General features: G+C 33.2%; 1 long non-coding RNA gene and 1 pseudogene across 1 annotated transcript; one reads left to right on the top strand and one right to left on the bottom strand.

Annotated features, from left to right (window-relative positions):
- Positions 1–253: 253 nt before the first annotated feature.
- On the bottom strand, positions 254–3320 carry LOC127842928 (uncharacterized). Its single transcript, XR_008031988.1, has 4 exons — positions 3191–3320; positions 2277–2340; positions 1273–1347; positions 254–701 (listed from the first exon to the last, which is right to left on the bottom strand). It is a non-coding gene; the product is annotated as an uncharacterized LOC127842928 (long non-coding RNA).
- Positions 3321–18099: 14779 nt separating this feature from the next.
- The window catches only part of LOC127840766 (uncharacterized), a 50380-nt pseudogene continuing 43572 nt past the window's right edge, over positions 18100–24907 (top strand).

Below are 24907 nucleotides of genomic sequence, written 5' to 3'. Positions count from 1 at the left end.
CTACCGTGCACGTTTTTGCAAGCTTCAATCATAAGAAAACAGCACTGAACTAAATAGTTTAATTAAAAAGTGCCATGGGCGTATCGTTTTTTACTTTAGATAGTTGCCTTTGAGTGGTTAAAGTCTGATTCCTTAAATATTGTGACGCAATGAAAACAATAAAATACACGACTAAATGGGCTTGTAAATATGGTGTCGAGTCATTACAAGTATAACGATTGGATGTATAAAAATAACAAAATAATTAAACATAAACAGTTGTAGTGGATATTCTTTCATTTTTGTATAATTAAAGTCAGCAAATGTAACGCAGTTCTTCTGAGAAACAAGCAGATACATGGAAGCAAGCACAGTACGCGTTATAATAACACTGGCATTCGAACAACATGTTTTCGTCATTGCATGCCATGTTATATATCGCACGGTAAACAATGCATGAACACGGCCTATGCATATCACACACTATAATTGTAAATGCACCACCCGAAGTCTGAAAACAGAAAATAAGTCGAGAAAAAAAATCTCGTTTGTTTAAGTTTCTCCAAGCGATCAATGGTCGTCAGTCATACGCTCGGCTGGAATGCCACCCACTTAAGCCAAAGCAATATTTGCAGTGGCGAAAAAAACGGCCATGATAAAGACGGAAAACGGTGTGAACGAAAACCTCTGTGAGCCGCTGTTTCCGCCTTGTGTCCCGTTTGCTGAAAAGTAAGACGATGCGGTTTAATATAAATTTATATCTATCATAAAATATTTTGTGTTAATTTGTCAAGAGGAAGAGGATTTTAATATCATTTGTGTGCTTTGACAATTGTAATATAATAAGTTTTGCAAAAAGCAACGGCACGGAGCAAATTCAACAATTTGAAAGTGAATAAAAATATTGGTAATTTATTGGTTCTCTTGTTCTCTTACATAAGTTGTTTTTAACTCGATAGATTGGTTCAATCAACTATAAGGGCATTTTTAGTCTTATATTATTATTTTAAACTAACCAACATGGAATATAACAACCATTTTGTAACTCACAAGCAATTTAAAAAAGGAAGTTGCGAGTTCTAAAGGTAAACATTTTGTTAAAGGGATATTTCTGCCAGGTTTAGAATCATGTGTGCGTTTAAAACTGTCTCTCTGTTTTTGTCATGTCCTTATCGAATTCAGTATAATTTTACAAATGGATTTTACAAATATGAAAGTAAATTATTAACTAAATAAATTTTGAATAATATTTAAAATTCAATTAATAAACAATCAATGATATTGATTCAGTACCAGCAGTAGTTGCTACCAGTCCGGTACTTGGGGCTGCGGTTGTCAAAGCACTGCCATTGGACGGAGTACTCACTCCTGTTGGAAAGTGCAAGTTCATGTCAAGCTTTGTTTTTCAATTATGTTTGCATTAATATTAAACACATAATCAAGACCTGTTGAGTTTTCCGTCATATAAACAGGTTGCACGAACGAGTTTAATTTCTAATATATTTGCATTAAAACACGTTTCAAACCAGACTGCAAAAATCATAGTTATAGATTATGCAACAAAAAGGGCTAAAAGATTGTTTATTAGCAACAATGCGTTTATGAAAATATGTCAACATGTTCATGAACATAATTAAAATAGTGCATGGTTGAGCGTAGACCTAGTTATGATTGCAATGTGACAATGAAATATTATATATAGGGTAATAACTGGATATAAAAAATGTCCGTTTAAAATATTTATAGAACGGAATGATAACGCGTATAAGAATGTTTTATAATTTTATAAACAAACATAGCTGTGTAATTGACTTTCTATATATATTTATTTATTTATGTATTTATTTATCAAAACGTCATTTCAACGAAAAAACGCCAAGTGATTGACAATAATTAAAATATATTGCCGTTGAGAATGCTTACACTCGCTTCAGATATTTAAGGTTAGTTAATTTTACGTGGTTTAGAATATAGAATGCGGAGCCTTGGTGGAAACATTTTATGTTCCAAGTCGGGTAAGATAAGCCCATCAATTTTCAAAACTAATGCTACTATTATATACTACTCATATATTAATCATAGCATAAGCATCATTTCTTCTTTTTTTTGAGAATAGACTTAAGAAAAAATAGAACAATACATAAAACGTGACCTCGCGAAAAAAAGAGTCGGATTACGCCTTGTGAGCTCATTACAATTGAAAACTTGCTACACCAACGTGCGGCATTTGTCAATGTCACTGTTGATATGGGATGCAAAATATTCGTATTGATTGTATTACAACCGAAATGACGTACCTTGTACCGAGTCCAGTAAACACATTAAGAGAGTAACGCCAACTATCAGTGTTACAGCCTTCATCTGTATATCCAATTAAGAAAATCATTTATAAATAAACGCGTCGAAATTGAAACAGAGACATCAACGGTTTTGTGACTTTATATAAAAGAAAATACCAAAAACGAAACACAAAACAAAAATATGTAGAACTTGCTCACTGCACATGAATTTCTTTATCAATTTTTATAATAATATTTGTAATATAGTATGGTATACTCCCCAAGGATTACCAGTACAGTACTTTCCATAACTTTAAAAATTGTTGCGAAAATCTTTAAGTTCCGGCATTTATTAATACTCTGGATTAATTTATTTTGATGCAAATTCAAATCATGGATAACAACAATAATTATAACAAAAATGTGCACGTTTTATGCGAATTTATGGATACAAATATACTTGAATGCTTTTTGAAATATAATTCATTGCAATTGAATACCTTACACTGGTTTAAGTGCGTATCAACGTTGATTTCACAACAAAAGACAAAATTGCAAGCAAGTTCAAATTCTGAGAACAGCATAGTTAAAAACTTTCATGTAACGATTAACATGAAAAAAGAAAATGTAAATACAAACTCAAAAACTAAACAATAATTTATATAGTTATGGACGAAAATAGAATTCCAAACAACTGTATACAACCCTTTGAACGGCATTTAATAGGGGTTTATAAAGTCATACAATTCTCAAATTAATAAAAAAATAATAACACCCATATTATCATGTCAAAATCAGTTAATATGCCAGATATATATTCATCTATTTATTTACAGATTTTCTATCAGTTAATATATTTTCGGTGCTATTAAAATACATAGAAGTTATTGTTACTAATTATATCCAATAAATTTAAGTGCAAGATCACTTACGTTGTTATGTCTGATCCGCGCAAACTCCTTCTGAATACACCCGATACGCTGTTTAATTTATATCTATTGTCGTAACCATAGTGTGGAGAAAACAATAACAAAATTATATCCACGCCGTATAGGCCGTGTTTGGTATTTCATGATGCGATTTGCATGATTCAAATAAAAAACAGCCTTAATGTTACGTCTTATCTCAAGAGCTCTGTTTGAGTTTGAGAAAAAGTCAATGCATATATTACAAAGACATTGCAATTTATCATAAGACGTATTCATTTTTATGTTACAGACACTATCCCCCTGTATCATATGAAGTTTGAAACGTGAGATATGTCCAAACAAATGGACCATGCTGATATTTCAAGATGATTTAAAAACAAATGAACGATCATTCGACTTGATTGAAATATGAATAGTGCTGAATATAGCAGATCTCTACAGCAGAGGATTTGAGTTGGAACGTTATTAAAAAAAACGTTTGTTAAAGAGCTCTCAAAGTGTGCGATTATTTTGAAACCACAATGATATGCATTTACCGTTCCAATGCGTTAATTCCTACTTAATTTATTTGCTCTTTAATGTTTAAAGCATGTTTTATATTTACTGCCATGTGTCTCGTTGGTGTCATTCTTCGTATATATCCATATATTCTTATTAATTATGAATCTTATATCATCAGAAAAAAAATATATACGTGTTAGACAAAGTTATTCATATTAGAAAAGACATATTTTACCTGAATTAATAAGTTTGTTTTTTGAACTCATAATACCTCGATTTTTTCATTCTACAAAGTAATTAATTAATCGATTAATAACAAACTAAATTTCGGTTTTATATACGTCTTGATATTCTGTAACTTTCGGTATTTTATTGCAACTGCAAATCAAATTTGACCACCATAAGACGTATAGATGTATCGATAAAATAATATGTTTCACATAAAAATTCCATATTCTGACAGATATAAAATGAAGCAAACCAGCAAACCGAAGAGCAATATCAAATTGAACCAATTTGACGTTTGAATTGGCGTCCAATCACCGTAATATGTCTTCTTATATGTATGCTAACTTTAAATCTAAAAATATTATATAGTGCAAAAAGTAAAACAATTATGTCGGTAAATTGCGGTGTTTATAAGTATTGGTTTCTTTGATCTATCCATTTATTTTAACATGTTTATTTTTTTATATATCGAGGCGTACTGTAAGTGCATTTAAAGGGTACGGTGCCTTCCAGAGCTCCAGATATGATGCGTATCTACGTATTACGCATTGCATTGGTACAAATTTAAAAATTGGCCCAGTACGTAACATAACGCATTGATACAAGTTTAAACATTGGCCCAGTATGTAACATTACGCAATACAAATCTTGGTACGTATTTTTAATCGATTAAAGTGCATAACTGGTTTCACCAATAATCCAGTTGAGTGTTTAGTGTAAATTCACCCTTGAATCAAATGTAAGTCAGTCAAAAGAAGCTTGTTACCAAAATGGCGGCCCCTCGTGATTTAGGTTCGAACAAGTGACGTTTAAACCAAAAGCGGCTTCTACAGGAAATAACTGTATTTTAGAAAATGTCGATATATATAAATATTATAATGCTTCTAGAATGGTTCAAATTATTTTAGGCGATCTCATTGTCACAGCGATTGATAAGTTAGAATAGAAAACTAAACATCATGGTGGTGACACATTGTCTGACGAAATCAAAGAAGATAGACCCAATAAGTCCAATGAACACCAAACTGTCCAGAAATAACTTTCAAACGCAGTAAATTTATTATCTGACAACTCAGAAGATGATAAAGGAACCTGAGGAAATACCCCCTCAATATTCCTAATACATTAAGGAGTAAAATACTCTTTAACAATAATCTCAGGGATTAAAATACCCTTTAAACTAAATCCTTATATGGAGCTCTGAGTGCCGTTAAGTCCATTTCGCAATGACGAAAAAAAGAAAATCCCCATTCAAATAAAGATAACGGGATACTTAAAACGAGCTGAATAATAAATACTCATTCTTTAAAGGAAACTTACTGACACAAAAACATTTTACTTAAGCATATTATGATTTGTAAAACAAGTAAATTCCACATTCAAAAGAAGAGAAGGATGCGTTAATTTATTTAAAACACTCATAATTCTGCTGCGTGTGTCGGTCAGTTGTAATACCTTTGGTCAAAACATTCGTCCAGCAATCGATTAACCGATACGTTCCAGTATTTGCTCAATAAAACAATTCAGTATCAATTTTCCTTTTACACGATAAAAATGCTGTTACATTTTTCTTTTTGTTTTCTTTTCAATGTGATTTTTGTGTATGTGTATTTCCTATGTTGTGTTGAAAATAAAAATGCAATTTTATGTTCAATGTTTAACATTACGGACTGCGTGTGATTATTATTAACAGGTGAACAATCTCAAGGTTTTGCATGAAAAAGAGAACAATTTAAAAATTGTTATTTGCATACAATTATTCATGTAAGATATGTTTGTAAAGTAAACTACTGAGATATATAGCACAATTTATATTAAAAACAAATAAAAAGTAAAACACGATAGCGTTCCCGACTATGATGCATTTTGTTAAATTGTGTTTAATTGTTTCTCTTAATGTTAAGGTAAACACGAAACATCTTTAAATAGAGATTCGGAATCGGTAGTGCGTACACGAAAATAAAACGGTCGACTGTATAAATACTGCAATTATATATATTTAAGTAATTGTTACAGGGAACAACAAACAGTCTCAAAAAGTAAGAACGCATATAGTATGCATCGAGCAGCTCTGTTGATTTTTGATTAAGTGCAACGTATACTTCCATCACTACATATATGTCAGATTCATGTGAACTAATGTATTGAACATCGAATACCAGATTGAACCTAGTATTACCTTACTTAAGAGATAAATGGAGAATATCAGATACGTTCGATGCAAGAAAAATAATTTCAATCACTGTACAGTGGGCCATACAAGGCAATCTTGAATAATACATGAGCAAAACAAAAAAACTTGTTAAGAGATAGGTCTTACTTGTATATGATTTAGAATCACCTGGAAAACGCTCATTGTCGGAACCCATGTTTACTCGCATTCGCCATGTTTGTGTGTTGATGTTGGGAGATAAGGCTGGAAACAAATGTACTAATGAATAAGTTGTAAAACATCTAATGGGTTCCGTGACCAATTTTGCACGGACAATAAGCCCATAAAACTACATGTTTTCATAAATCTGTTACATTGTTTCGTATCTTATTAACCGTTACATTTTTTATTCAATCAAGTTGTCGTTTTATTCCGACTTCATTTGATCTGTGTATCTGTTTATAAAAAGAAGTACACTTTCATAGGTTATCAGTTTTCAAGTACATCAAAATCTTAAATACATCTATTCACAAGGAAGTTTGCAATAAGAGATGTATCGGTGGAAATAAATGTTTCATTTAGGTATGTCAAGATGATTTTGCACAACTTGAGAGATTATTGGACATTTTTGCTCACTATTTGTGCTTTAATCAAATATTGAACATAACAAAATACGAGAATTGGAATATGCGTTTATATAATATAATGTTCACAACAGGCAAAAACCTTTCACAACAATGTAATGCCATGAACATGGAAATGCTTACATGAACTAGTTTCCTAAGTGTCAAACTAAATTGGTCTAATGTCAGGCTGTGATAATGGCAAATGCTATACGATTAATGCATGCTATTTTGAAACTTAAAAATGTTGTGACAAATATTGGCTAGATGGTTTTATAAACTGGTCAACATATATGCCGGTATACTACGACAAAAGCGCCACCATATTGTACATTAAATATTAATTACTGAGATTGCCACAGCATAAAATTCTCCCTCTGCCTACGTCAAAGTGTATCATTATGCAAATAAAGATATTACAATGAAATCGATAGCACTAACTGATAAGAAAAAATCCCCATATGACGTTCACATTTTATGACCATTATATTTGCCTACCAATATGAACAATACGAAATAGGTTCTTTAAATTCCCCACATGATTCCTCATATGGAATATCAATCCCCTGTTTATGCATTTTGCTTTGTGTTTGTTTTTTTATTGGCTCCATGGATCCGTCCGTCTATTCCTTTTAGAACGTTTATGGTGTCAAATAAAACATGTATCGTGATGATTAGACAAGAAAAATATAGTAATATTTGAGTATACTTATTGAACGCGTCGCAGCGGATGTCATTTTAAGGATTTTGTTTCATCATGAACATGTTTTGTTTTTGCAATAATATGCGTAGTTGAGAATCCCCTATTAATAAGTTAAGCCATCTAAGCGAACAAAATGATAAATCAATCACTACTAAAATCAAATTAAATGATAAGAACAATTTCCCGTCGTACGTCGAATAGTGAGGCGTAGTACACCTGCTTGCACAATTAAAGACGGTTGTCAAAAAGCAGTTTTGTAACGGTTCTTTGATACTCGATATGAACATTTGTTTATAATTTTAAAAAGCGCCACCAAAGTTAACATAAAAGAACAATATATTTTTCAAAATATAACAATAGTATCGTACATCGATATGGGCATACTGGTCAACAGTTATGCATAGGTCGCTGAGGCGTAGTGGATATGGTTACCGCATAGAACCTCTCGATTTCAATCCAAACTCTGTGTGCATTCTTAAGACTTTCCTTTAAAACATCGCGAACTGGTCACACCCACGAAATGAACATAAGAGCGACTCAATAAATCTCATGCGTTCGATTCAATCCAGCTATGATGAATTAATTCAAAACCATTAGTCAAGAACATGCTAAGCATGAACCATTTTAAAGCGATTATCCTAGTTTTGGTTGCATATTGTGTACAATGTGTCGTATTGTATTGTATAGACAATTCAGTTGTCCTAAAATAAATTGCCAACATATGAACTGATATTTTCTTTCATTTTTTCTGGAGTTTTATTTGGCTTTATATACACTAACTTAATTTCGAATCAGTTCCGAGTGGCAGCTCCAACGCCAACATCGTTTCCGAATGTACGTAGCTGTCATTGAATCATTGTAACGGTTTCCTTTTAAATGGCAACATTCTTGCCAGTTGCATTCACGCATGGATAAAATGTAGCGATTCTTATGGCATCGGTTTAATGTATAAGGAAAAATAGATTTAATTAAAACAAACCGTAGCATCACCACCTATCCAAATGTTGAATTATGCGTAATGTAACACAACCAAAAATGAACACAAGCGCCCTCGTTAGTCTAAATCGACTGCAAAAATGTTTATTATTCGTTCGTTCGTAATGCAAACAACTTAACGATACTAAATGACTGATAATGTAAACTTGTAAAGTTTCCATCACACAACTACACAATTATGCTGCATTTGCTATATGAACATGTACAGTTTTACAATAAAGTAATTGACTAAACAAACACACATCAATAACTGACTTTATCTTCGAATGAATGTCAACTGCTAACACTTCAATTCCGCAAGCGAGAGTTATGTTGTTCAATCAAATAAAGGGGAACTAAGATAAACACTCCTGTGATTATACATCGTGATTCTACTCCCTTGTTAACAGCACAGAAAAGGTGTCTTCTCTGAAGACTTTGTGGTTGGTCATTTTGTTTCTATATACAATTTTGTTAGTGTATATCAACAAAATAACTGAATTTTTAGCCAGCTTATTGGTGATAAAATAACTTCTTGATTCGTTTCCCTTGTTTTGTCAGACAAGCCGATGAATATTTTTTGACTTGACCTAATTGTATTCTGATGGTCCCGGTCAATCGGACTACCCTTAATGTCAACCTGCATTATCTTGATTTGATTGTTTACGCTATCAATAAATAAATGTATTTGCATTGTACATTGCTCGTTGTTACATTACTAAGATTAGGTATTATACTGGTCCTATATGGGTAAAGTCGCAATAAATTTATGTTTGTTAACTCGTCATGATTAATATATGATTAAAGTTCAATGCATTAATTTCATAAATAGTAAAAGTTATTGTTCATACTACAGCCATATTTTATTTTCCGATACTGTACGGTCAATAAGTAACTTGCTTTTAGGAGACTAGCTGATGGTGACACAAATGTATCTCCGTATAATAGTTTGTGTTTCATTATTCCTTTAATTAATAAGATGGGCATGGCTATTTTTAAGCGCTTACCCGAGTCAAAGGTACAGTAATTTATGGCGTATCTTGTGGGTCGAAAGTCAACAATACCTTTTAGGTAAAAAGAGAAATGTACTTCTACATACAATATGACGTACGTCGAAGTTCAATTGTTTGTACTTCGACGTACAAAATTGTACTTTGAAGTACAGTTTTTACCGACCCTTAAGTGTAAGTCAGTCAGAAGACGCCTAAAATCTATTGCTTTTAGATCTATTGGACATTTAACATTATTATTATTATTCTTTATACCAAATTATGCGACTATCGACCGCTTACTCATAGATATTGTGCGTATTTATTGAACATTATTATTATTTTTCTTTATACCAATTTATGCGACTATCGACCGCTAACTCATAGCTATTGTGCGTATCTATTGACCTGGCGAGGCGGAATTAACCTCTGACTTATGCAAAATTATGGTTATCAGAAAATACGACCAAACCAGGTATGTTAATTATACATTTTTAATCCCGTAATACTTTGGTAACTGTTTGACTACCTTTGGGAATTTCCTACACAGTAATGCGTGGACCGTGATACTCCACCCGCATGGTCAATAATTACTCATAATATGATTGATAAGTTTAATTTTAAAAAAGGTAACCTTGAATCTTCTTCAAATCGGTATATACTCTTTTTCAATGGATTAAACACTTCAAACTTCTTTTTTTTTCATTATGATATTTTATTTATTTTGTCATCAATTAAATTTTTTTTTAAACATTTATTATAAATAAATCTGAAGGAAAAGCGGCTCAAGAGACGAGTGTTCAGAAAATGTGTACTACGAAGTACAAATATACACGTCGACGTACAAATTATACTTCGACGTACAAATATATACTTCGCAGTGTATTTCATATTTGTACTTTGAAGTACAATTTATGTACGTCGACGTACTATTGTACGTTGAAGTACATTTATTGTATTTACCTCGTAGGTCTTGTTTACTTTTGACCCAAATGGTACGCCATAGTAATTGTCGAGACATATTGTATTCACCCACCGCACATTCAAACACTTGGCAACTATATTGTCAAGATTGACATTATTATCAAGGCTCGCCGAGACCTGTTGATAACGTTGTCTCTAGAGACATATCGATCTCAAACGTGACACCACATGACTCGAAACCCTCGTAACTGTAGCCGAGGCGAACAGAAACTTACCTCATATGCTCGACTCGAGAAATGATGACAAACGAAAAACATATTGAAAATAATTTTTTAAACGCGCGTATAAGCCATGAAAATAGAACCGCACAAATCACGAAGCTGTAATAGTTAAGGAATGTTTTGCACTGTAGAGCGTAAAACTGCAATGAACTACGTGTAATTGTTTCCTTATTTTGTAAATGACTGTCATTCCGAACGTTATCTGAGTAAGTGTGTAAACTACGATAATTGGACCAAATACCAACTAAAGACACTGCTCCCATGTGCGACAATATTAAGCAAACGTCCCCGTGGCGAAGAGGTAGAGCGTTGACTTTTACTAGACGTCCCGGGTTCGGCTCACTTAATGCTTGATTACAATTTTAGAGGTATCGGATCCATATTGTCATGTGTCCATCTTATGTCATTATGGCTTGCTTATGGAATGTTGTTGCTTTTATATTTATTAAGACGATTTTTAGTATCAAACTTTTATAAATAAACACATTCAATGCCTTTAACGAAAACGCAACAGTTTGAACGAATCCTTTTATTTCGACAGTCAAAATGTTCCGTTTTACATTCAGAAAACAGTAATTGGAAGTGATTTATTCATTTGTGATCTCTAAAAGTTACCATGTAAATATACTGCCTATCATTAGTAGTTAAGTAAAAGCTATCCATTATTTAGATTTATTTTAAACTACGTTTGCAAAATTTAATTTTTCGATATGAAAACTAGGTAAGTCTGGATATCTGTTCATTGGTGAGCAACATGAAACGAGCAAAATGAGATACCGAATGCTTTCTTTAACAAATGATGTTTCACATCGTAATCATATTTATAAGCAGTTTATGAAAGTTGACTATATAACGTATGGTCATATATTTAGCGAACATTTTTATCTCTCATCTGCGGCAAAGGTATGGCATATTCACTTGTGGTTTACGTTGAAATGCCCTCGAAAATCGAGCTTGAATTATAAGAAAAATGAAACTCCAGAAACTTTATCAGAATGTGTTATATACATCTGATAGATCTTTATTTAAAACTTGTATTCTAGTATTATGTATCTACGTTTTTATAGTGTTGTTTTAAAATACTAAGATCGTATATACTCGCCAAGAGTAAGAATAACAACACACACAACACTAACTTAAACAATATACACAGCAACCGATCATGAAACGTGTAATTATGATTTGTTTTTTTAACGGTTAACTTAACTTCATAATACATGTACTCACCATAATTCAATATTTTGTTTGTTATGCATATACTAGCTGAAAAGTGAAACACTTGTCAAGGAAGATCGGTAAAGCTTCTTGTATAAAAAAACTCATAAGTGAAAAGTAACTTTACTAACACTTGTATGAAACTTAAATCAAGCTTAAGTTAACGAACACACACCAACAAAGGTCAGCAAAAGTCATCCACGAACCGGCCCATGCTTCTTTATGAAAGTACCGTACCTTTTATCGTGATCATAATCCCCTGATTTCAAAGAGTGCTTTCAAAAATGAGTATAACATTTCAAACTCGACAAATCTTAATTGAACGTTACTTCAACGTTTTTTGACAAATACATTGTTATCCAATTGTACGTCGCCTAGCAAAACAAAGCACAACTTGCATGCCATCAAACATAAACATGGTTTCGATCAATAATAACTATCACTTGGACGTTACTGCAGCTAATAATAATAAAACTGTTTTAAAAGAAAAATAAATGTTTAAGAAAACTAGAGCCCAATCAAAGGTGTCGTCGTCTCATATTCGCGTCGTAATACGTCGATGTTTATAAATTGGCATTTTGTATTGATTTTGATTAAAACTAGTTAAAATAATGTATAATTTTATACTTTTTAAATAAAAGACTCCAGCTGGATTCGAACCTGTAAACGAACTTGTATCGCGACGGAGGCCCTATATTTTACCGCTCAACTGACAATGCCATTTGAGTAATAAAGTTATACATCTATAAAACAACCATTCATTTCGGTTCATAAATACACATGTAATGACTATAACTATTTTTGTTATTTTACTATAAGGGCCAATCACTATTTCTCGGCCGAAAAAAAATATGTTATCGTTTCAAAATTAACTGTCAAATACACTGTCACAATTATTGATTGGCATTTTAAATGATTTGATAAATTTATATAAAGACGTCTCGTAAGTAGTTCAAACGGTTTGAATATCTTACGACGTAACGATCGCAACGTTTTCCAAAGAACCATCCTTTAAAGTATCAAATAGTTAATTGTGTGTAATGCTGACACGCTGAAGGCAAACTAGATTGAAGGAAAATGTTCACTTAAATATTGCAGCGTTTCCAAAGCCTGATGTGTTCTTGAATTGCGGCACACGTGCTGCAGACGTTGAGCTGTAGGCTTCATTGGGTTCAGAAAAGTACGATTTGTTTTAATATTTGTATTTCTCAATTAGTTAATAACGAGACAATCTGACTCCAATTTTCTTTTAAACAATCGAATACAATTGTGATTTTCATCAATCTAAAATAATATTCATAACACAATCGAAATACTTTATTTATTACAAATTTTATTCATTTTTAAGTACACTTGGAATTAGTCGTTAGCTATTTAATTAAATAGGAATTAAGTATTATTATTATTATACCGGATTTATATAGCGCCCTTTTCATGCAAAAGTGCACGTTCAAAAGCGCTTTACATAAGAACATTTAACGTATCGCAGATACGAATACATTTTGCAATACTGTTTCAAAAGAATCGATCAAACATACTCAATTATACTTTAAAACTACTTTATTATACCTCTACTATAAGTACTACGAAAAAACATGCACAGTAACCATATATAAGAAAGATCAACAAAACGCTATAAAACTACCCCTATGTGTATAGCTATAAGACAATTAATGAAACAGTAAAATCTAAAACTTGAACTATAAGTACTACATAAAAAACATCATGCACAGTGACCATAGATAAGAAAGATCAACAAGACAAAACAGAGACAAAACAGAGACAAGGGTAACGTCAGGATACCATTACCACGAGTCCACAAACCCCCAAAGGAATAATTATCCTTAGGAATAATTAAATGATAAATGAAATATGAAAATAGTGATCTGCTCAATTTAAAAAAACGTGTGACGAACACAGTTAAACAACAGACGCGCATATTGCAAATGACGCCTTTAAAGCACTTACGGATTAGGGCTTAATGGTTATAGACCACACATGTGGATAAAGGGTTATATCTAAGAAAGTGCGCGTTAGTACCGTATTTTCGTCGGACATAAATTTTGGTTGCTATCCTAAAAGAGTTATGTTAAGATTTATATCAGGATCCTGCGACAGCTAAAGAAAGTAAATGTAGGTTGACACAAATCTTGACCCTGTCATAACTGTTAAGTACTTGATGAAATTTATGGAGATCTTGTTCTTAAACCGAAAACATTAACTCAGTTTGGATCACTGTATTGTTTGCAGACGGGCATGGTAAAGCAAATGTTTTGTTTGTTTTTATAGAAGGGACCTACACAGTATCCGTGAATGATTATTTCATTCGTAACGAGCTTGGTTTTGTTATATGGATAATTGCATCCTTGATTATTGCTTGGTCGATTTTCAGATGAGGAAAACTATGAAAGCTCTTGTATTGGCTAGTGTGTTTTCTACAAACGATGTCCACTTAAGGCGGAACTTTGTTTTATAAAGATCTAAGTTTCATCTTTAAATATTAGTTCAAAACTATGTCCCTTTTAAGAATTAATTAAAAATAACAACTTTAGGAATTATTATCCGAAAAGAAATGTTGATGATTTTGATGTTATGATGTATCATACTGTTTAGGGTTGTTTTAATTTCTTACGGTAAAAATGTTCAGATAACAACTACTATGCCTTCCACAAAAGAAGGACACCTTATTTTTCAATACTTGATTATCTTAGCTAGTAACTGAAACAGTTAAATGAATGCGTATGCCTCTGCTAATTTATCGGCATAGTCTTGCAGCGTGGTGACAACTCAAACAATGGCTTCAAAGTATGTAGAATTTCGTCATTTATCTAATTTAATAGAACATATAATTCAGTTGTCGTATTTTATACATTGATTTTATTTTAAATAATCATTGAATTTGTTTAAGCCTGTTTACCTAATACTGTATTTATCGGATATTGAACGTCTCGACAGTCTTATTTTTGTTGTTGATTTATTGGGTGATTCTTTCAAATGATATGGTATTAAATAATATAATATGAACTTGTCAAAGTATTATGTGTGCGTGTTGTTGTATTTAATGCTATTTATACGGCCATTCTCACCCTACCTCTTATTTCAATTAAAAAGAGTGTTGGTCACAACACATAATTTGTATGAACCACAAAAATTAGTGTTATAAATCCTGAAGTCGACTTTTCAATCATATCTAAACGTATTACATCTACTGATTGTGAATCGCCCGACGTCTCTTGAACTTGTTCAAAGTGATCCAGACCGCGTGTGTCAGCTTTCAACTCGTGTCCCAAACGGATGGCGGTCTCCAGTAGGGTCAATTCTCGAAATTAGTCAGGCTCGGCCTGTTCGTGTGAAGCCTTTATCGCCTTATATGGTTTCATTCACACAATCGTAAATCGATTCTGCCTTCGGTTAACGGTATGTAGGCATTAAATATCTCATGTAGGAGTTTCATAATATATATCATAAGGACACAAATGTTTGTTTTGCAGCGCTTTTTTATGGTTATTAATAATATTAGTTTTTAGATCTATCGTAACAAATATACTGTTAAAAGATTTTAATACGTTAATGAGCTCGTATTAAACTCATGATAACGTATTTGTAAAAATAATGTAAGTGCCTGAAACTTATTTGTTAAAAAAATATATTACGAAAAGAAGGCTGTGCCTTTGGTATGCCCTTAAAACAGCATTAAGTCGAAGTACCTGAAAGCTTTTCATGTTTGTCGTCGGATAATTTCAAGTTCAATTTATATAAAGAAGTTAGTCTATAACAATGATTTGGGCAACAAAAACGTTCACTCCTTCAAAAGCACATCGCAATTGAAACTGATGGAATATTAAAAATCCAACTGCTTTGTTGAAATAGTTTATTAATGTTTCGTCATATTAAAACTGAAATAACGTTGCATAAAAATAAACCCTTTTCTAAAACAAATCCTTTCTCTTAAAATCACATGTGTAAAGACAGATGCTTGGAAAATAGCAATGTCGACAATCTAGTTCATAATTAGATCTGATTATTCATACTTAGACATATAGCTTTATTAATATGTATTTTATATACATTTCCAGAATTAGGTTGCATTTTCCTCAATGTGTAATGTTATGTTTGGTTTCATTCATTTGGACCTGCTGGAAAAAGTATCAATGAAAAGTGTTGTGTTGTCATTTAATTATAATAAGGGCTTGTTGCAGCTAGATAATCAAATTTAGCTTCTGATAATTTATTTTATGCATTTATTGGCGGTGGAGTAATCGATCCTGTAAGAGGTGAATCCAGCAATAACAATAACGTATCTGTAATGATGGCTCCCGTGTTGCTGGCGGAACTGTAACAGGTAGTGATGCAGGAGTTGCTTGACACATTTATTACCATATGTACTATATGTTCATGTTAAGGTTATAAATGTCGGCAAATAAACATATTTTACAAACAACATTTAAACAAACTGGCATTCTACTCATGATAACTTGCGAATGAAACTTCTTTTTTGTTTGAAACGTATTTGATCAAACGGAAGGCATTACAAAGATAACACGAAAACCATTTGTTATCACACACCCCTGCATTTCAAGGACACAATTATCTATGTTTGTACATTTTTGAGGATGATTGTGTATATTGAATAGGATTTACTACTACGACTGGTCAGCCTGATACAACCACAGCAGGTGCAACTGGGTTGGGAATAGCGAATAGTGGGACAACACCAGGAGCTTGGAACCTCAGTGTAAATGGATCGGTCACTGCCGGCAATATTGGTTGAGATGGTAGTGGATCAGTGAATAATGTTGGAGGTGGATCCGGCGCTCCAGAAGGAGGTGGATCTAGCAATAACAATAACGTATATGAAAATAGTGGTGGAATGAGCTCCGGTGTTGCTGGCGGAACTGGAACAGGTAGTGATGCGGGAGTTGCTTAAAACGTATATTACCGTATATATTAAGGGTCCGTTTAAGGTTCTTAATAAACTTCGGTAAATAAACATTAAAAAAAAAACAGTTTAATGGTAATTAAAAAGTTTTCGGTTGGCCCGGAAACACGTAATAAGACTGAAAGTGTTATCAGTTATATCCGATATAGTTGTAAACGATGTCATGTATTGCCTGATGCAGTTGTACGACCCTTTACTCGACGTACGTAGATTTCATCGACCGTGAAGTCATTCATTCGAGTTTCTTTTTATATTTTCATCAATTTAAATGGATTAATTTTAGCCAGCGGAACAACATGCGGGAACAACAGTTCACCGTGTATCTCGTCCTGGCCGATAACCAGTATTGTCATGACGGGAGTTGTCGCCATTTTACAGTTGATATGGGCGTAAATATGGGCAGGCCATATCATTGCGACATCGGTCTCCATTTGGTATACAACGCAGCTAGGATAATCTGTGATTCCTGCTTTATTCGCATTTTTGTGTGATATATCTTTGCTTTGTATTTAAGTTATTTTCGTTAAGAGTTTTCAGTTATAAACAAAAGTATTTATAGTCTTTATAATATTAGGTATTATTGACATGTTATGACACAAACTTTCGTTTTTCGAATGTTCAATACGATGAATTTTGTTAAATAAATAAACTTTTTTAAAAATTGTGTTTGATTGTTTGAAAATGTATACAATGTGGCTTTTTACTGTGTTATTTCTATATTTTAAATATAAATAAATATATTAAACAAATAAGCTGGGTTCTTAGTTTCTTACATGTCTTTTAATATGTTTCTCTCAATATTTAATAATAACAATAATACTGCAATTGTAATTCAGTTTTTAAGAATAATTTATCTTAACACTTTTAACAGCGAGGCTTCTCAAAGCCGTCGCAACGTTAACTGTCACAACACTGTCTAAGCCCTGAAATTACATTTACAGATATTCTACAATGATATAAATAAATACAGATTAACAATCACATTAACATATGTTATCATAAGTGCATGCAAATAGTGAAGAAAGTGATCTTTGTTATGACTGTTAAAATTATGAAAATATGCTGCCATCATGAACACTACCAAGGTCAGAGTAAACAACCAAATTTGTCTACTTAATACAATACTGACAAAAGCATTATTCAATGGCCATCTAGACTAACATCCAAATAATACATTTACATAGTTAAAATACAACATACTTTTATGGAATACAGAATAGAATTGAAGAATTACAACTGCGACCATTATGGACGACTTCTTTCCCGCAAATCGTATGGAGCGACTTCGATCGCGCGCTTTAGTCTGGAAACGGAAGTTGTAATACGCATGTCTGGAAGGGGAAGCGACCGAATGCACTTTAGTTTGGATGGGTTATTTAAAGATGGCGACAATGAGGAAAGAGCTACTGCTCAATTTCATTATCAACGAGTTTACTGACGACGAATACGACAATGAACTTTTACATCGAGCTCAAAGTTTGAATAGAAACGCGTGTTGCATGTTCACATCACTTAAAAGGCATTATGTACCTAAAGTACCAGATTACATGGGATCTGTCATACGTGAAATGAGATTACCAGAAACTATCGACGATGTTCATGTCCACTATCGAGTAACAAGACATTGATTCGATATATTGCTTGAAATGACAAGTCTACTTGTCACGGGCAGTGGGCGCCATGAAAATGTATCGCCTGACAAGAAGTTACTAGTTACACTGTGTTACTTGGCTAATACACAATCGATGCGGGAGGTAGCTCACACATTCAACTTATCAATGTCAACAGTTCATGCAACAATTCGACAGACTGTTGATGCAATTGTACAGCATGGAGGCCAGGTTAGCACTATTTGTTAATCTCTGGACCTGTGATAATATCATGAGTTGTATTCTGAGTCTGGCATTCATTCATGAACTGATTTTTTGGCAGTGTATTTATTTACTGAATTAATCTAGAGTGTTGATAAGTTGTTTGCACAAATGATTGCACAGGTGGCAATTTTTTAAGGATAAAGCCATAAGCATCGTAAATGATGCTTAAGGTCAAGCTCAATGAGAAGTCCTTAAAGGGATAGAATCATAGCATTGTACAGGAAAGGCGAACATGAATAAAAATGTTAAGTATTGATAAAAGCTGTATATTTATTTGCCTTTATTTTAATTTGAGTTGATACTGCAAGATGTGTGGAGGAGAAATGCGAACTCCCAGGTGTAGTTGGGTTTTTAGACGGTTGCCACGTAGCACTCTCTTCAGCTTTATAAGAAGACAGAGATTATTACAATCGGAAAGGCTTTCCATCAATGCATATGCAGGTAAGGCTAGATAAGAGTGACTTTCTTTCACTTTACGTAATGGTGTGACTATGTAATAAATTACTACTATGTGATTAATTCGGTAATTCACTGCAATTAAGAATATAACAAAGTGCTATATTAACAGCTGTATTTTATTTAATTATTTAGCATAGACGTTACTATATTACTGAGGCGCATTTCAGTGTAAAACAATGTGTTCCTTGTATCTGCAGGCTGTCGTGGACCACGACATGAATTTCACCAATGTGTACACACGATGGCCAGGATGTATGCATGATGCACGTCTCTTAAGGAATTCCAGTCTGTATGCAGATGCAGAAGCAGGACGTCTTATCATTCATGATCATTTTATTTTGGCAGAGAGTTCCTACCCTCTTAGAAACTGGCTACTAACCCCCTTTAAAAACTTTGGCAACTTGACACCACAACAAAGTCGTTTTAACAGGAGACTTTCTAGCGTGCGATCCACTGTAGAACGGGCATTTGGACATTTAAAGGGTCGGTTTCGTAGATTACAGAATGTCCCTTTGCATGATGCTGAAGACATATGCAAGCTTATATACACAGGTTGCATTTTACATAATTTGTGTTTGCTGCAAGATGATGATGTTGAGGAGTACATCCAAGAAGACAATTATCCGAACAATAGGCTTAATGTCTATGCAAATGAACACGAAGGGATTGTTAGAAGATTACGTTTGTTAAACAAGAGTTTCTTGATGCAAACTACTCACGTCATGACTTACATATATTTTACAGTTTGCCTTATCCTTTATCATTTGTATTGCAGACAGAACATTTATTGGTATGTAATTAAATGTCAAGAAGTAAAGTTGCAGTCAGTGTCAAGTTACATGGTCATTTTATCTATTGCAGATAGAGAAGATTGCAACATAAAAATGTTTCTTTTTAGTAATAAATCAAGAAAATGAATTATGTCTATATTTTAATAAAATCAGTAACAGCACCAAATTTCTTCAATTCAATAATAGAAACAGTATCAACTTACAATGGTCATTTGCCAAAAAGAAATTAAAGTAATCAGTTATTAACTTAAGCTTGTTTATGCTTATGTAAATAAACTAAATCTGAAATCTTGGAATACGCGTCATAACTTGAGGCCTCCCAACCGCTATTTATGCAATCTACAGCATTCTAAAATCACAAATGAAAAATTTAGATATCATAGACTTCAGTTATGACATTGAAGAAATTAACATCGTAAGACAAACTTGTCATGATATGCTTTAACAAAAACGGACACAAATCTTGAATACCCGTCAGAACCGGAGGCCTCCCAATCGCTATTAATGCAATCTACAGCATTCTAAAATCAAAAATGAAAAAAATATAGATATCATAGACTTCATTGATAACCCTGAACAAATAAACATCATAAAACAAACTTGTCCTATATAACAAAAACTGACAAAAATATCGAATACCCGTCACAACCGGAGGCCTCCCAACCACTATTATTGCAATCTACAGCGTTCTAAAATCACAAATGAAGAAATGTAGATATCATAGACTTCAGTGTTCACCCTGAACACATTTACATCATAAACCAAACTTCTCATGATGTGCTACATAACAAAAACTGACAAAAATCTTGCACAAATAAATGGTCCAGCTATGTTATCATTCTCTGAATGACAGTAGAGGGTAAAATAATGTTTATGACTTGTTAGAAAATCAATCACATCTTCTCCTTCTAAAACTGCAGCTCTAAATGTTTACTTGAACACCGGCTGCCTTGAAAAACACACAAACATTATGTTGTAAAAATATGTTACGAGTATAATGTCTTTCTGACTGTAGAAATGTTATTCTAAAATAACAAATAAAAACTATAGAAAACATAAACCTCTGTGATACAAATTAGCACCACAAACTACTGGTAATGACGTAATGTTTTATAGTACATGTAGTTTACCTTCTGTAGCTAAACCTTTGACACAGAAAGGTAAATGTGGACCAGGGCTAGTTTAATAAATATCAATAGCTTAAAAATTGAATAAAGAGTTAAACATGCTATTGATGATATTCTTTCGTGTACCAACAATGCAATAGGTTTGGGCCAAACAAATAAAAAATCTGGCTATCCTATCAATTTTTGAAACAACTTTGGAACACAAAACGTGGCACTGCTCCAAAAGCATGATTTCAAGATATAACCACGATAGCAGCTTGCACAGATATCTTTTACCCAATTTTTTAAGTCAAACAAGAGCTATTATCTGCACTAAATTTAATCAAGAGTTATGCAACTTGACTGCCTGAATACGCCTGAATACTTCCGTAAAGTTTCAAGTCAATCCCATAAGTGTTTCATGATATATGAACATGATAGTATATTGTACTAAAATCTTCAACATAATTTTCTAAGTCAAACAAGAGCCTTGATCTGCACTTAATTAAATCAAGAGCTTACTTGATTGTCTGATACTGCTGAATACTTCGGTAAAGTTTCAAACCAATCCCATAAGTGTTTATTGAATTATGGCAATGATACAAGCTTACACCAAAAACGTGAATGCAATTTTGTTGAACGCCGCCCGCCTGTCTTCCATTCTAATAACCAGCTTTTTCAGCATAGTATAAAACCTGGTTAATACAATGAAGAGTATTGAAATTTGTTATTGTACACTTGACAACAAAATAAAGTATAAAGTATGTCCAACTGTACCGGTAGATGTTTTAGCCTGAAGATTTTCAAACAAGGGCTTTCCACTATACAGGAGGACCTATGGTTTTGTGCTTGCTTTAGTGCCATACAATAGATCAAATTGAGTTTTGTGTCTGAATGTTTTTGTTTCAGTTCCTGTTTTGCTATCTACAATTTCCTTCCATTTTTTCTTCAAAGAAAAGTACTTGATCATAGCTTGGGTTAGAGTTACACTAAAGTTCAAAGTCTTGATCAATTCTTGCACTATTTCCTTCCAAAGAACAGTATGTTTTTTTGTTTTCCTAAATTGTTTATCCATTTCGTGACGCAGAGAAACAAGGAGATCTTCCTGATTCCCTGTCCATGAATGAATAGTAATTGCAGAATGTTAGCTGTTACTTGACTGACTTGGCTGACATTCAGCGTGATCTTGTTGAAGGTTTTTAGGCATGTGGCTTTCAGGTGCAGGTGGACTAGGTTGACTGGACATGCATTTGGTCTGACTGCAGTTACTTGACAGGAGACTGTTTTTCAACAGCTGTTTTGTCGAGGGATCTAAAACATGACAATTTGCACATTACATATGACATTGAAGACTGAACTCACTGAACTTTTACCAGTAAGCTTGAAACAAGGCCATTATGCAAATGCTAAGTCTTTGTAAAAACATACATATTTTTAAGGCCACCTAGTGCAAACAAAACTTGGTTACTCTAAACAAATATTTTCCAGTTGTGAAACACTGTTTGTATGCACTTCATAGGCTGAGTAAACATTGAAGGTAAGACTTAGCGACTCTGACAAACTGACAAACATCTTTTTATTTAAAAGTTTCTCATCCACATATTTAAGTAACCATGATAGATTTTGATGCATTTCGTTAGATGATTGAACCATGGCTAGCGCCTTAACAAATGCACAATATTTGAACATCTTTCAACGGTACTTAAAAGTTTATCATCCACAGATTTAAGTCAACATGGAGAGACCATTTCTAAAAATTCCTTATAGTTCATGGCAACAAATTAATATTTATTCCCAGTACAAGAACTTCACGGTCGGAGACATTTCCTCTCCAACAGTGCCTGGACACTGAGCTCGATTCAGGTCATTACAAACCAATACAGGTCATTACACATCAGTGCATGTCATTACGACCAGTGATGGAATCGGATCTAAAACTCATTGACACATGCTAACTGATCGATTATTTATTGTTTATCATTTTATAAACCTTCAATGTTAAAAACACACATAATTATGGGCATATAATAATAATAAAATCCTTACCTGTTCCAACGGGGTGGAAACATGTGACCATATATAGATATTTTGACCTTTCATCGTGACCTTGACCTTGGTTTTAAGCGCGACTCATCATCTAATCATGGGGAACCTTTGAAGCAAGCTTGATGAAATTGGCTTAAGAAATGACAAAGTTATGCTCCGGACATGTCCAGGATGAAAACATTTTACCATATAGGCATTTTACCTATAATTGTGACCGTCACCTTGACGGTACAGACTCGGGTTGTTTAACGCGAGACATCGTCTAATGATGGGGAACATTTGAAGCAAGTTTAATGAAATTCGCTTAATAAATGACATAGTTATGATCCGGACACAAACAGGGCAGATGGACATATGTACGGTCACAATTCCCATATCCCCCTCAGCAGGGGATACTTTGAGTAAACACACTTCACGGTATTAACAGTTTTTATTCACAGTATTTGTGAGTATATTACCTGCATGTTTAGATAGTAAGATGTCTGCAACTTCATCTGTACACTACAGCTGCTGCACACCACTGGGGCCCCTGATTGTTAAAGTCTTCATCCTGTTTACAACAGTAATTAAAACAAGTTTAAGTCATTAGCTTCAGCAATTAATTAAAGAGAAAAGCTGATCGAAACATAACACTTCAGACTGTGGGCAGGATGGGAACTCATTTTTTACTATTGGTTGCCAGCACGGGCAACAGTTTTTAGTATTTTGGTTGCCCAGCAAAAGAGTAACGAGCCCAGATATATGTACATTTTGTGTCATGTGTACATACTACATTCTTTAAATAAAATAATAGATAATTACATAAAATTACTCACATTACACACTTTTAATGTATTATGAATAATTATGAGCATGAATTTAATCATTTCCTATGCCTTAATAATGAATTATATTTAAATCATTGCTGATCCATGGTCGCCAATTTGTATTCAATTTTCATCGCACTGAATTGTTTCAAGCTTAGTTGCCCAGCCGGACTACCAACTTTTGAAAGTTGCCCAGGCCAAAATCTACTTGCCCCAGTCTCACGGGCAACCACTTATTTCCATTCCTGGTAGGACAAATACACATAGTGCGAGTACTGTATGCCTACCTTACTAAGGGGACATTCGATACAAATTCCCATCATGTAGACATTTTTAAACAGTGTTCAAAATTTGTTATTTAGCAATAATTTACATGTAGCAGTTGTACAGGTTTCACAAATTGTATCCCTCAGTTCCTTTGTTATTATCAGTTCCAGGTCGTACTTGGCACAGTTTGCATGAAAACAAAGATTACACTGTAGGCATCGACGGTATATCCTGAAATGTTGTATAAATTTACAGTGAAACTAGCCCCTGTAAAATGAACCATACATGAATGATAATTACTATCATTCTAACGCATGAAAGTTATGATTATATTACAAGTCTTTATATTGAATAAAATGTAACAATGATAACAAATAGAATTACATATAAACAATCACATCAATAATTGACTATTAACAAGAAAACAGTCCATTGGGAAGCATATGTGTGTTTGCTGCTTTAATTAGCGGCAAGTTCTGACATTTATTCACGGATTCAATTATAACCACGATTTGTGTTACGGAATAATCTATCATTTGACATAAGCTTAAGAACATTGTAGAATATACCACACTATTTTCTTTATGTACAATACAGAAAACATAACGTCATGTTAGCAATTTTAGTCATAAAGTTGGATATGAATCTATGAATCTACTATTATCTTTCCTTATTTTACAGGCTAATACTTATTACTTAAGCACCAATACCTGTTATCCCCGTCAATGAAAATTCCACTTTGTTTGGAATTTGCTTGTGCCTCCAATAATGCTAATGAATGCCTCTGGCGCTTTCTGATGGCAGATATAGCAAGTCCACTTTATCTGAACTGTCTCAGCAT

The sequence above is a fragment of the Dreissena polymorpha genome, chromosome 8, assembly GCF_020536995.1.
Source record: "Dreissena polymorpha isolate Duluth1 chromosome 8, UMN_Dpol_1.0, whole genome shotgun sequence".
Classification (NCBI taxonomy): domain Eukaryota; kingdom Metazoa; phylum Mollusca; class Bivalvia; order Myida; family Dreissenidae; genus Dreissena; species Dreissena polymorpha.
The sequence above is the reverse complement of the archived record's forward strand: the minus strand, read 5'-3'. Positions and strand labels throughout refer to the sequence as shown.